The sequence below is a fragment of the Kogia breviceps genome, chromosome 20 (assembly GCF_026419965.1).
Source record: "Kogia breviceps isolate mKogBre1 chromosome 20, mKogBre1 haplotype 1, whole genome shotgun sequence".
Classification (NCBI taxonomy): Eukaryota; Metazoa; Chordata; class Mammalia; order Artiodactyla; family Physeteridae; genus Kogia; species Kogia breviceps.
In genome coordinates this window covers 2,364,740-2,376,983 of record NC_081329.1, presented here as the reverse complement: position 1 = coordinate 2,376,983, position 12,244 = coordinate 2,364,740, and the positions used below count along the sequence as shown (strand labels likewise).

The following is a 12,244-nucleotide window of genomic DNA, read 5'->3' as shown; positions in this document are numbered from 1 at the left end:
AAGATTTTCTATTCCAACCCTCTCTTTTTACGTATTGCTCCAAGTAGGTGTTCACATACCTTAAGTGAGGTAAGAACAGCTATGGCACTGGGATTCTGATCTCTTTAGCGTAAGTCCGTTTTCTGGTCAATTATGCTGCCTTTTTGACAACGTGTGCGGTGAGGGCTATGAAGCCTGATTTGCACATGATGCAACTGGGCTGAAGGCCCCATTGTTGACTCTCGTACAGAACGTGACACTCCATCGAACTCCTGCTGCAGATGTCATCGTGACCTGTCACTAGGCTGACACTTCGGTAGCATGTGGCTCACACAGTACGGGTCCAGGCGGAATGTGATTTTAATTATATATATATATATATATCAATCATCTTCATTATCATTGCTAGGTAATACACAAGTGACGGCTAAAATAATGAATATGGATTAGATCGTTTACGGCCGTGTTCACTTGTCTTTGTTCACATCTTCCATGCTTGTTCACTTCTTTTTAAATGTCTGATCATTTCATGATTTGGATTTTTGGTTCTTGAGCCTGTCTTCTGCCAACGTTAGCGGTTTTTCACCAGTGTCTTTTGACCTTTCGCCATCTTGAAGGATTTTATTCTTTAATATATGTTGGTGTTTTTTTTTCTTGCTTTAGGTTCATAATCCCAGTTTGTATTCCTAGCTGTATCTTACATGTTTGAATTTAAAGCTGAAGTTTCAATATTACAGTTTGAGCCCTGGCAAAAAGTCCTTATTTTTAATTAACTTCAGAAATGTTCCCTAATCAGTAGTAATAAAATAGCTCAAGATTAGCGTAGTGTAATATGTGAAATCAACCAGGGGTGGGGTTTAAACTGCACATCTGTCACATGGTTACAGCTCTGTGATGCTGAGAAAGTGACTTAGCTGCTTGTCATTTAAATTGCCTTCCCTGTATAAAGGGAACAGTAGCACCTAACTTAGAAAGAGTATTGTAGGAATTAATGAGACATTCTTTAACAAGATTCCAGAATGCATGGTATTCTTTTACAGAGTGGCTATTTTGCATTCACTAAGTTGAAAATATAATGTATTAAACAAAATGGGAGGTGGCCTGAGCCATCAGATAACTGGTTAACATGTTTAAAGGCCCAGGCCGACGGGAAAAAATTTTTAAAAATGGTGTAACCCCCTCTGCTTCCGAACTTCCAAAAAACTTTTTTTTGTTGTTTTTTTTTTGTTTTTTTTTCAGAAAACATCAACCTTTTCTCAAAGGGAATAATCACCTTTTGGATTTGTCCTCATCCTTTTAATTTACGTACACCTTACTGATTCTCAGGTCTTTCTCCAGAGATTGTGAGGAGATGCTAAATTTTTATGTGTGACATTTGTGAGATGTTCAAAAAATAACAACCAACCATTATTCTAGGGCTTTCTATTTCTCACATCCTGACTGTGAGATAGTGAAAGCATGATCACCCACATGTGTTATTTATTTACTTGTGAACTTGTTGAGTATTCACCGTCCCCCAGTGCAGGTTGCCTGAGGACAGGAGTACTGCCTGTATGTACTTTCCACACTTTCTCCAGTACCTAGGAAGACACACAGCACACGGCTGAAGTTTCACTAGTATACACTGGACGAGTGGATCGGCGAATGCCTTTCAAATATTAGATATTCCTCTATAGACATTTGAAGGACTAGTTTGCAAGCATTAATCTTTCTGGAATAATTTAGATAAAACACGATTTCTCAAATCTAAAGCAGTCCTTGAGGTTTTGTTGAAAAACACAGGACTAACCATTTTGTTATCTTTCTTCAATAAAAATAATGAGGTTTGTTAAATCTAAGCAGAGAACTTAGCCCAATTACTAGCTACTCAATAAATACTATTAGTCATTAATTAGTTTATTAATACACTTAAAATCAGCAGGCCTTGAAATGAATTTTTTAAAACTTATCGGTAGTGTACAAAAAGAATTAAGAATTTTATCATAACGAGGTAAATAGCTAAGAACTGCCTCAAATTTCATGTGTGTCTAATACTCAACTCCATGGACAGCTTTGCTTTTGAAATACAGAAGAAGATATTTCAACTTGATTATTAAGCACGATTAAGGTTACTTCTTATTTTGCAAGGTACAGCATTATTAGAGAATTTTTATAAAAACGGCCATCAATAATGATGAATTTAGATGCATCCAAAATGAGTTAATTAAAATGACAGCAGAATTTCATTAATGATCTTGCTATAAATGAGCTTCAAATATTCACTCTGAGCTTGAACACGTTACCTTTTAGACTGCCCAGTGTACAACACAACAAAAATTAAACTGAAATAAATTAATACTTTAAAAAATGTTAAAAGGAGTGATTGCCATCTGGTCTGGTCAGGTGATCAGGGGCGTTAATGTACACGAAATGCATCTTATTATAAAATAGCAACAGCTGGCAATAGAGTAGTAATTTCTTTGTACTTTTTAAATAAAGATCAGCTGGACGCAGTGATTTAATGTAACAGTAGATGAAGTTGAAATTACACAGCTGATACATGTATTGGAAATAATGGCCTGTATACAAATTTCCCATTTTATTTGTAATTATTTTACAGTTTTCATGTAAATAATTCCGTTGATGACTTTAAATCATATCTTAAATAGATTGATATATATTTAAAAGAAATATCAGATATTTCTTTTAAATATATAAAAGATATTTAAAAGATATTTCTTTTAAGTAAATATGAGATATATACTTAAAAGAAAAATTCTTGGTAATTCCCTGGTGGTCCAGTGGTTAGGACTCAGTGCTTTCATTGACCAGGGCATGGGTTCCATCCCTGGTCAGGGAAGTAAGATCCCACAAGCTGTGTGGTGTGGCAAAAAAAAAAAAAAAAAAAAAAAAAAAATCTTAACTCTGAAGTCTTTAGGGAAGTGATAGTAATTTTAAGCTACAAATAATACTGTGCACATTTCAAATAATTTCAATAATATTTGAAGATAAAAACTATCAATTTTTAAATTCACCAAAGGTATCTGTTTGGGGACTTACATTTTTGTAATGCATAGGGAATGGATCATTATGGAAAGATTTGAAAAATTTGCCATTAAAAATGTGTCCCTTACATGAAAATGAAATAAAATTTCCTACCAATACATGCTATGGTGTTATTCTGCAGTTTAATATTAAGTACGATAGAGTATAAGGTTCTTCAATGACCTTGTTAAAAATAACTGAAATGTGAACATTATTTTTAAATAAAAACATTATTTAATCATTTAAATGCTAAATCTTTTGACAGAGTTATAATCATTTTCGTTGAAAAAGAGATTTATTGTTCCTTTTATGTCATTCTCATTAACTTGTGTAAGAAGTGCTTATGTAACTTAACTAAAATGTAACAAGATTCTTCGCCTTTCACAAATGTAATTTACAGAAGAGCAGGAGATAAGCCAATACTCAGTATTACACTGAAATGAATCATCACTGATAACTGCACTTCTTCCTCTCTCTGCTTAGCTTTTTATCTTTTCTCTTCCTAATGTATTTGCAGATGATGAGAAATTCGAGATGGAGTCTGTTGTAACAATTATACAAACTGCTGCACTCCCATTTCCTGACAAACTAGATTTGGGCTGAAAGGGGTGAAAAAAAGAGCACAGAATAAGAACTTCCTTTCCGGCAGAGCGTGCATGTTGGGAAAGAACCTGTTGGCTGGACAGTAATTGGGGAAGACGAGGAAAAGGAGAACTCAGCCCCTGCTGTGTGGTGTTGTTGCACATCGTACATTCAGGGCAGAGCCCTCACTCCCGGAGCAGGAGCTGTAAAAGAAAGTAATGTATATGGGAAGCTTAGCAGAGTAGCAAACAGTAACTTATTGTTTCATTAATACTGCTAATATTTTAAATACTCTTGTTAATATTTATCTTAACTACTGAAACTACCTTGATTTTCGCCTGATGGACTCTGCCAGTTGACGTTGGCCCGGTGAATACACAGAGCTAGAAACGTATAGAGTGGTACCTAGTGTAGTGATGGCTGGGACCGAATCAGATTCGTCCCGCTACTTTGCTTGCTTGATTTCATTTATTCATTCACTAGGGATTTACTGATAGACACTGTTCTAGGTGCCTCGGATGCCAGAACAGTGAAAGAATCTTGTCTAAAATAAACTTTGAGTCCAACACGTGCAACCTTCGTTGCAACCATACGATAAGGGCTTTGGTATTCGACGTGTACCTGGCAGTATGGAAACTCAGGAGGGAGTGCTTTATTGCCTGGAGAGGTCAGTCAAGTCCATTTGGACTCTGAGCTTGCAGTAGAAGTTCAACATTTGCACGGCGGGATAAGACGTTCTTCGCGGAGTAAGCATTATGGGTGAAGACAGGATGAGAGAAAGTATGACTTATTCAGGGATTTGAGTGAATGGAGACTGACAAAGGAAACGTGTTTACTTTTCTATTTCCCTTCTTTATTTTTTAACTCGTTCTATTTACTGCCTCTCCAGTTGGTCTGTAAGTAACCTTGCTGTGGTGTCATTCAGATTCCAGTATCATTCACACATTGCACGCCGGGAAAACTGAACCCTCTGACATTGAATGGTGGTTCTACCTTGGAGAGGATTTTAAGTTGTCTATACTAGTTTTCTACCATTGAAAGAATAAAATGGTTACTTCATTTCAAGGATATACATTATATTAATAACAGATGTAGGAAATGTTGGGGGGAAACGTTTATGATTAAAATTTGGAAGAGTGGGCTTTTCATTCTGCTTTTATAAGTGACCTTCAACAATTTAACTCACGGATTTCCTTGTTGCAGAGTTCTTTGAGGTAAGCACTAATTTCTTTCTTTCTTTCTTTATGGCCACATCGGGTCTTCGTTGCTGTGTGTGGGCTTCTCATTGCGGTGACTTGTCTTGTTGCGGAGCACAGGCTCCAGTAGTTGTGGCGAGCGGGCTTCAGTAGTTGTGACTTGCGGGCTCTAGAGCACAGGCTCAGTAGTTGTGGAGCACGGGCCCAGCCGCTCCGCGGCATGTGGGAACTTCCCAGACCAGGGCTCGAACCCGTGTCCACTGCATCGGCAGGCGGATTCCCAACCACTGCACCACCAGGGAAGCCCAAGCACTAATTTTTAAAGATGCAGTTTATTTAGTCATGGCAAAGGTACAGATGATAATCCTGTCAGCTGTTCGGAAAGAAAAATGGATACCTCGAGACAAGGCAATTTTGTAATCCTCATGCTTGCCTAGAAAAATATTGCCATGATGCCGGGGTAGCAGAGAGCTTAATTTCTAACCTTTTCTAGATCTTGAATTTGTTACGGGATGTACAGGAGCTGTGTGATTGTTTGGAGTCATGACGGGTATGATTCACTTCTGGTTTTGCACTGATTGGAAGTTAAAAAAAATAATCCAAGGATGCTTTGAAGTTGTTGGAGAGCCACATGCAGATGACATGTTTCTTGCATTGATCAGAATGCAGAATTGACTCCTAGTATCTTAGAAAAAATGCTTAGAAGATTCAAGCAAAGAAATGTTTTATTGTTTATAAAGGAGCTTAGGCAAAGAGCTTTGAAATATCTAGGGTGATGGTATGCTTCCAAAAGAGGTAGGCACTTAAATATTTAGGACTGAAAAGGTTGCCTACGTTCTCTAGTAGAAACAGATTGTAGTGATGCTTCGTGTTTTTGTCTTGTTCTTTTTTTTTTTTTTTTTTTTTTTTGCGGTACGCGGGCCTCTCACTGCTGTGGCCTCTCCCGTTGCGGAGCACAGGCTCCGGACGCGCAGGCGCAGCGGCCACGGCTCACGGGCCCAGCCGCTCCGCGGCACGTGGGATCCTCCCGGACCGGGGCTCGAACCCGCGTCCCCCGCATCGGCAGGCGGACTCTCAGCCCCTGCACCACCAGGGAAGCCCCTGTTTTACTTTTTGGATAAACCTCCTTCTCCCCTCAAAAGGGGCGCAGGGGATTGATGGAAAAGATCCTCCCAATTTACTTTAAACCGTTTTCCCTGGAAAATAGTGCCCCCCCCCTTTTTTTTTCGTAACACTCTTTCCTTCCTCACTTTTCACATTCAGGAACCACTTAAATATAACTTTCTGATGGCTGAGTATCCAGTGAAGTTTGTAGTTTTTTGGAATAAACGCTCTCTTTGGACCTCCATGCTCTTCTAAGCACAGCAGTGTATTTTATTGAATAATCTCCTACCTGTCACTGCCATGGAAAGTCTCCCAGAGGGACTCTCCGTGCTGTCACCTCCAGACCTGGGAGCCTAGCGCCTTTCTGGCGGTGACCTAGGCTTTTGAGAAATCCACTGTAACGTTGCTCAGGACCACTTACCTTTCTGCGAATGGGCAGCAAAACAAAGGAAGTAGTGAATGTTGGAAATATATGAAAAGGTCCCAGCCTGGGTGAGGGTGCTTTAACCAAGTGGTGCCATATAATGATCGAATTCAATGCCAGAGGAGTGTTGTAGCTAACATGTTTTCAGGGTTTCCCTATCGTTCCATCTCGTCATTTCGCAAATTCTTGTTTAACCTGAAGCAGATGCAGGGGTGTCAGGATGAAGGGGTGTTTCCAGCATTTCTGTAGGGAGGCTTCCTGGATGCGGTCTGTTGAGCGTTGTGAGAAGAGCAGTTCATGAGGACACGTGATGCTTTTCTTTCGCCTTTGCGTGTTTTTAAAAGCCGTTTTCTATTGTTACTGAAGGACCTCCGTGCTGGTCTCCAGGTTCGGGGTGCGTGCAGTGTCGTGCAGTTTCTGTTAGAAACTGCGCACGTAGAGAAAGGTCATTGTTTCTGCCTTAGAATTGCCTTTATTTGGGTGAGGTATGTAGGAGGTAGGTGGTGAACACCCGGGCGCGGGAGGCTGCTGCATGTTTTTCCTAAGGCACCTCTAGAGGTTCCTTCCCTCGACATGCATTGGGCCGAAAAGTTATTTTGTTGAAGCCTTTTGAAAGCAAGACTTAATCTGTCTCACGGTGATGCATCATTTAATTCTTAGGCACGATTATGTTAGGTTTGGGAATATTGATCCGTATTGCTATATTCGATTATTGGTTGTATCCTCCGCTTTTATGACCAAGGCCACATTCTATAATTATTTTGTATGCCCCCATCCAAAGGTGGACAGTTATAATAAGTCATTTCTTACCTGTCTGAATTCTCAACACATTTCCAAGAGAATGGTATCATCTATGCCATATGCATTTAAAAATAAATTTTCAAATAACTCATAAGTTGAAATTGTAAGTGGAAATTAAAATGGAAAATACTGAGTACCGTGCAGTGACAAGTAAAACTCTACACCCAGACGTGTAGAGTTTATCTGTTACACGGTAGTAATATCAGAAAATAGGTTATTAGCTCATTAGTTTTCACAATCTCTTGTTTTGTAACATAAACGTCAAGCCTATGTTTTATTTTTAAAATCACTTTAGCAGCTTTTCTGGTTCTGTTGTTGATTTGTAACTTACTAAAATGTCAGTCAGAGACATAACTAAATGATACCAGTTGTAAGTTTTTGAATTCCTTTATTGCCAAGTGTAAGGACATTTTCTTTTGGTAAGCGTTATTTGTGCACTTGGGAAAAATGTGTTCTTCAGTTGAGGACAGTGCTATAAATGAGTGACAAGGGAGGCTTGTTGTCTTGAAAATTATCTATAGACTTATTGACTTTTTTTGTCTGATTAGTTATTTAGAGTCATTTGTTAGAATCCACTGAACTAATGGTAAATTTGTAAATTTCTCCCTGAAGGTCTCATTTTGTGGTTTATGTATGTTCAAGACATAATAATAAACTCATATAACTTTTTAGTTCATTGAACATTTTATCATTATATATTGATAACTTTTGTATCTAGTAATTTTTCTTGCTATAGTTATTTGTCTGGTTAATATATTCATGAAACTTTCTTTTGGTTAGTATATTTTTATCGCTTTATGTGTCATGTTTTAAGCTTGTTCCTTGAAATATATAAAACTGGATATCTAAGTGAAATATGTCCATCTTTACACCTGGAAGAATTTCATTTTATTAATTGTGGTCATCTCTGTATTTGAATTTATTTTTATCCTCTTGCTTTGAGTTTCTATCCTGCTCACCAGTTTTCTTTAATCACCAGTTATTTTTATATCTCAGACATTTCTATAAAGGTTGCTTGGTAGGGTTCAATCCTATTAAAGCCTCTCAATTTTTTTCGCCTGAATTTTTTTCACCCTCAATTTTGAAAAATGTCATGATACACATTCTAGGTTAACAGAGCTTTCCCCCGGTGTTTTAAATACATAATTTTAAAAAATTTGTAAACACTTTAAACTCAATTAAGTTTTAGATAGTTTCGAGTGTGCTCAATGTTTACCTGCCTTCATGATCGCTGCTAAGAAGTCCCAGCCAGTATAGCTTCGTGTCCACTTTCAAAAATTCTACCACTTACATAATTAACATCACAGAGCTAGCTTAGAGAACATTTTTAAAAAAAATATATCTTGAATGTTTTTGATTTACAAACAGTGTGAATTCAGGACCCAAATCTGTGTGAGGGTCCGCTTAGGTTTATCACTTCTTATAGAAGTTTTCTTTATTTTATTTTAAAAATTGTGGGCTTCCCTGGTGGCGCAGCGGTTGCGAGTCCGCCTGCCGATGCGGGGGGCGCGGGTTCGTGCCCCGGTCCGGGAGGATCCCACGTGCCGCGGAGCGGCTGGGCCCGTGAGCCGTGGCCGCTGCGCCTGCGCGTCCGGAGCCTGTGCTCCGCGACGGGAGAGGCCACGGCAGTGAGAGGCCCGCGTACCACCAAAAAAAAAAAAAAATTGTAACCAAGGTCAACAGCAGGGTATACTGACGTTGGCACTTTTGCCATTTCGGGCTGGATGATTAGTTGTGGGTCAGCAGTGTCCTGTGCATTGAAAACTATTTACTAGCATCCCTGGCCCCTATCCCTAGATACCAGTAGCATGGTAGCATCTCTCCCTAGTTTTCACAACCAAAAATGTCTTGAGATATTGCCATCTGGCTGTTGGGGGATGGGGAAAATTTGGTCTCAGTAGAAAACCATTGATCAAGGGCAAAACAAACATGTTTCCCAGTGGCTCTCCTTTGCCGAGTGTATGCCTGGATGTATTTTTTCTTTCTAATTTGTTTTTTTCTTTTTTTTTTTGTCGTATTACAAAAAGGGACGTTGTATATTTTGTGTGTATCATGAAAAACTCATTAAATGTAAGCTAACAATATTTTAGAGAAATTCCAACCATTTGCTTTCTAGAAGCCCACATATTTAAAAGAGAAAAATCAGTGTTGAAGAAATGAAATACTTCAGTAAATTATGTCACAGCTTGAAGAAGTACTTATAGAGTAGCTGTTATGTAGCTACTATTAATATTCTTAGACAAGTTTGCAAATTATTAAATACGCTGGTATTAATACTACTAATAGTCAGTTGTATGGTCACTATTGTAACAGGAAAATGCTTCGAGCTTTGTAAGCAGATACGTGTATAGGATGATTTTAAATAAATGAGGAATCAAGTCAGCTACACATCTGAAGATACTGAACATCTGTTAAATATTACATATATGCCTAGTAATGCCAGATATACAGAAGTAAAACAAAGTTCCTGAAAAGATGACAGTAATTATTTAAAAACAAAAACGTGCTTGTAATCAAAAACACTTATCCCATTATAGTTTCAGTCAAATATAGAAGAATTTGTGAATATCTACAGCAGTCAAGCCACAGAGTTAACAAATATGTTTTTGAAAACCTTTTTTTATTTTAGAATTCCTTTGGACCATAAGATTGCTTTAGAGACTAGTTGAGACACAGCCTAGATTTGTTACTGAAAACAAAAATTACACGATTGAGATAACTAAACTTGGAGTTCCTCATGTTTCTCTAGTGTAGCAAACATATGCTGAATTTTGCTTCCCAGACACCATTTCCTGTCATTCTAGGTGACACAACCGCCGTTTTTGTTTGAGTTGTCTGTCCCCTCCTGGCTGGGTCCACCACCATCAACACCTAGGTGCCTAAGAGAAGCCAAGTGCTCCAAGGGTGGGGCTTACAGGTGAAACCTGGTAAATTTACTCAGGAGTGAGCATGTCACCTGTAAGGGTCCAATCAGAGTGGAGCTTAGGAATTGTTTGCTGTTAGTAGAAGAGACCCCTGTCAAGGAAATACTGACCTTTTGTGACCTTGAGAAGGGGGCATCCCAAGAATGCAGGCAACATTAAGTGGATTAATTAAGACAGTGCTACCCGTTGTAACAAACTCAGTCTCCAGAGCTCAGTGTAACAGAAGTTTATTTTTTACGCCCTTACATTCCACTTGGTGGGAATGGTGCTGGTGGTGCTTTTCTCCATGAGCCTAGCCTGGGGAAGGGCCCATATTCAGCATCTGTGCTGTGAAGTTGACAGCCCGCTTGCTGGCGGGGAGGGAAGAAAGAGGTTGGACGACAGTGCCTGAAGGGTGACAATGAGCGACGCACACACGCTTTTGTCCAGGATCCAGTTCAAGGCCACATTAAGTGCAAAGGAGATTGTGTAATACAATTTAGGCGTGTGGTCAGGAGGAAAAGTAAACCAGCTTGGTGAAGAATTAGTCATTCTGTTGTCACATGAAAGATGCAAAACTGAAAGATGTGTCTTGACACCGTCATATGAGCCCTGGATCAAGACAAGCCTAAGTCAGGAGAACCCTAAACTCTTCAGTCACTTAATCTAATAAATTACCTTTTAAAATATAAGTCAAAATTAGTTGACTTCAGTGAATTTCAGTCACTTACAATATAAAAATTCTTAACCAATACACATAGCAATGTAACATCGAATAAAAATAACAAGTTAGTACATGTTGGTAGGAGGAGTGAATATATGTACCCCTCCCCCATCTCAAATCATATTTGCCTAGAATGTTAAATTAACTATTTTAATTCATTCCTTTTATCAAACTACCAGAATCACTACAATTTTTAAAGAAAAAGGCATACATTTTGTTAAAACTCTAATTGGATATAGTGATTTTTTTTTTAATTCAGAACGTTTAGAAAGAAGAGGGACTATTATATGGCCAGGAAAAAGAAGTACACGTATATTCTCTAAAGCATCCAAAGACACAGGTCCTGAGTGTAGACTGGTATCAGATGAGGCACTCCAGAAGTCATTCCGTGGATACATTTCTAAAACAAGAAGCAAAACTCCAAGCACAAAGATATTTTGGTTAGAATCCGGAAAGATAAATATTGAATCTATGCATTGAAATATTGAAATAGTATATTGAACCTAATTGAGACTGAGGTTGTGCTTTGAAATTGACGTGTTAACCAGAAGCATAGGAGTCAAAGGGAAAGTAGGTCAGGATACGCTTTGGGCCTGGTGATTCAAATAGCTCAGAAGCACAAGAACGTGGTTCTGGGCCTGTGTTTTGTGCTGTATGGGCGGGCCTGCCTGCTTACCAGCAAAGTCTACACCAAGCTGTTAGGACACTCTTATAAATGTTAACAGTCACTGAAAATGTTTGGGGGGGTGGGAAATAAAGTATAGGGACTTAATTTTTCCAGAAGTTGCTTAAGGGATACAGTGATTGATGACACTGTGTCCGTTACAGCATGCAGAGGTGATTAAGCTTGTTGGCCCTGGTCATTCAGGTTGAATCAGGTAATCCATGGCAAAACTTTTCTGGTTTATGTTGGTGACAGGTGTGTTATACTGCCCAAATGCTTAGAAACAACAGCCAGTCAGCTCTTCTTATCTACACATTGTAACGTCTGATGAGGATCTATTCGTTCAGTTGAATTGAAATGCAGAGGACAAAGATCTATAATGTTGAGTGGTTTGTTACCCAATACAGGGAACTCTTAAGTCCTTGTCAAGCGCCAGCCACAGAAGGGTACTGATTTTAAAGGATTAACGCTATGGAGAGGGGCATATGCTTTGGAACCAGGTAGTCTTAGCCTGGATTCCTGCTGCCTCTGCTTGACTCCGGGACTTAGGTAGCCTTGTGCCATCTACCGAATCTCATGGAGCCTCAGTCTATGTGGAACGGGATAATCTCACCTCACCTGGGATTCTTTTTTTTTTTTTTTTTTTTTTTTTTTTTTTTTTTTTTTTTTCGGTATTCGGGCCTCTCACTGTTGTGGCCTCTCCCATTGCGGAGCACAGGCTCCGGATGCGCAGGCGCAGCGGCCACGGCTCACGAGCTTAGTTGCTCCGCGGCATGTGGGATCTTCCCGGACCAGGGCACGAACCCGTGTCTCCTGCATTGGCAGGCGGATTCTCAACCACTG

The 12,244-nt window shown here is 39.1% G+C and overlaps 1 long non-coding RNA gene across 1 annotated transcript in view; it reads left to right on the top strand.

Moving 5' to 3' along the window:
- LOC131747418 (uncharacterized) overlaps positions 1-12,244 on the top strand; it is a 484,684-nt gene that overhangs the window by 348,798 nt on the left and 123,642 nt on the right. The window lies entirely within an intron of this gene.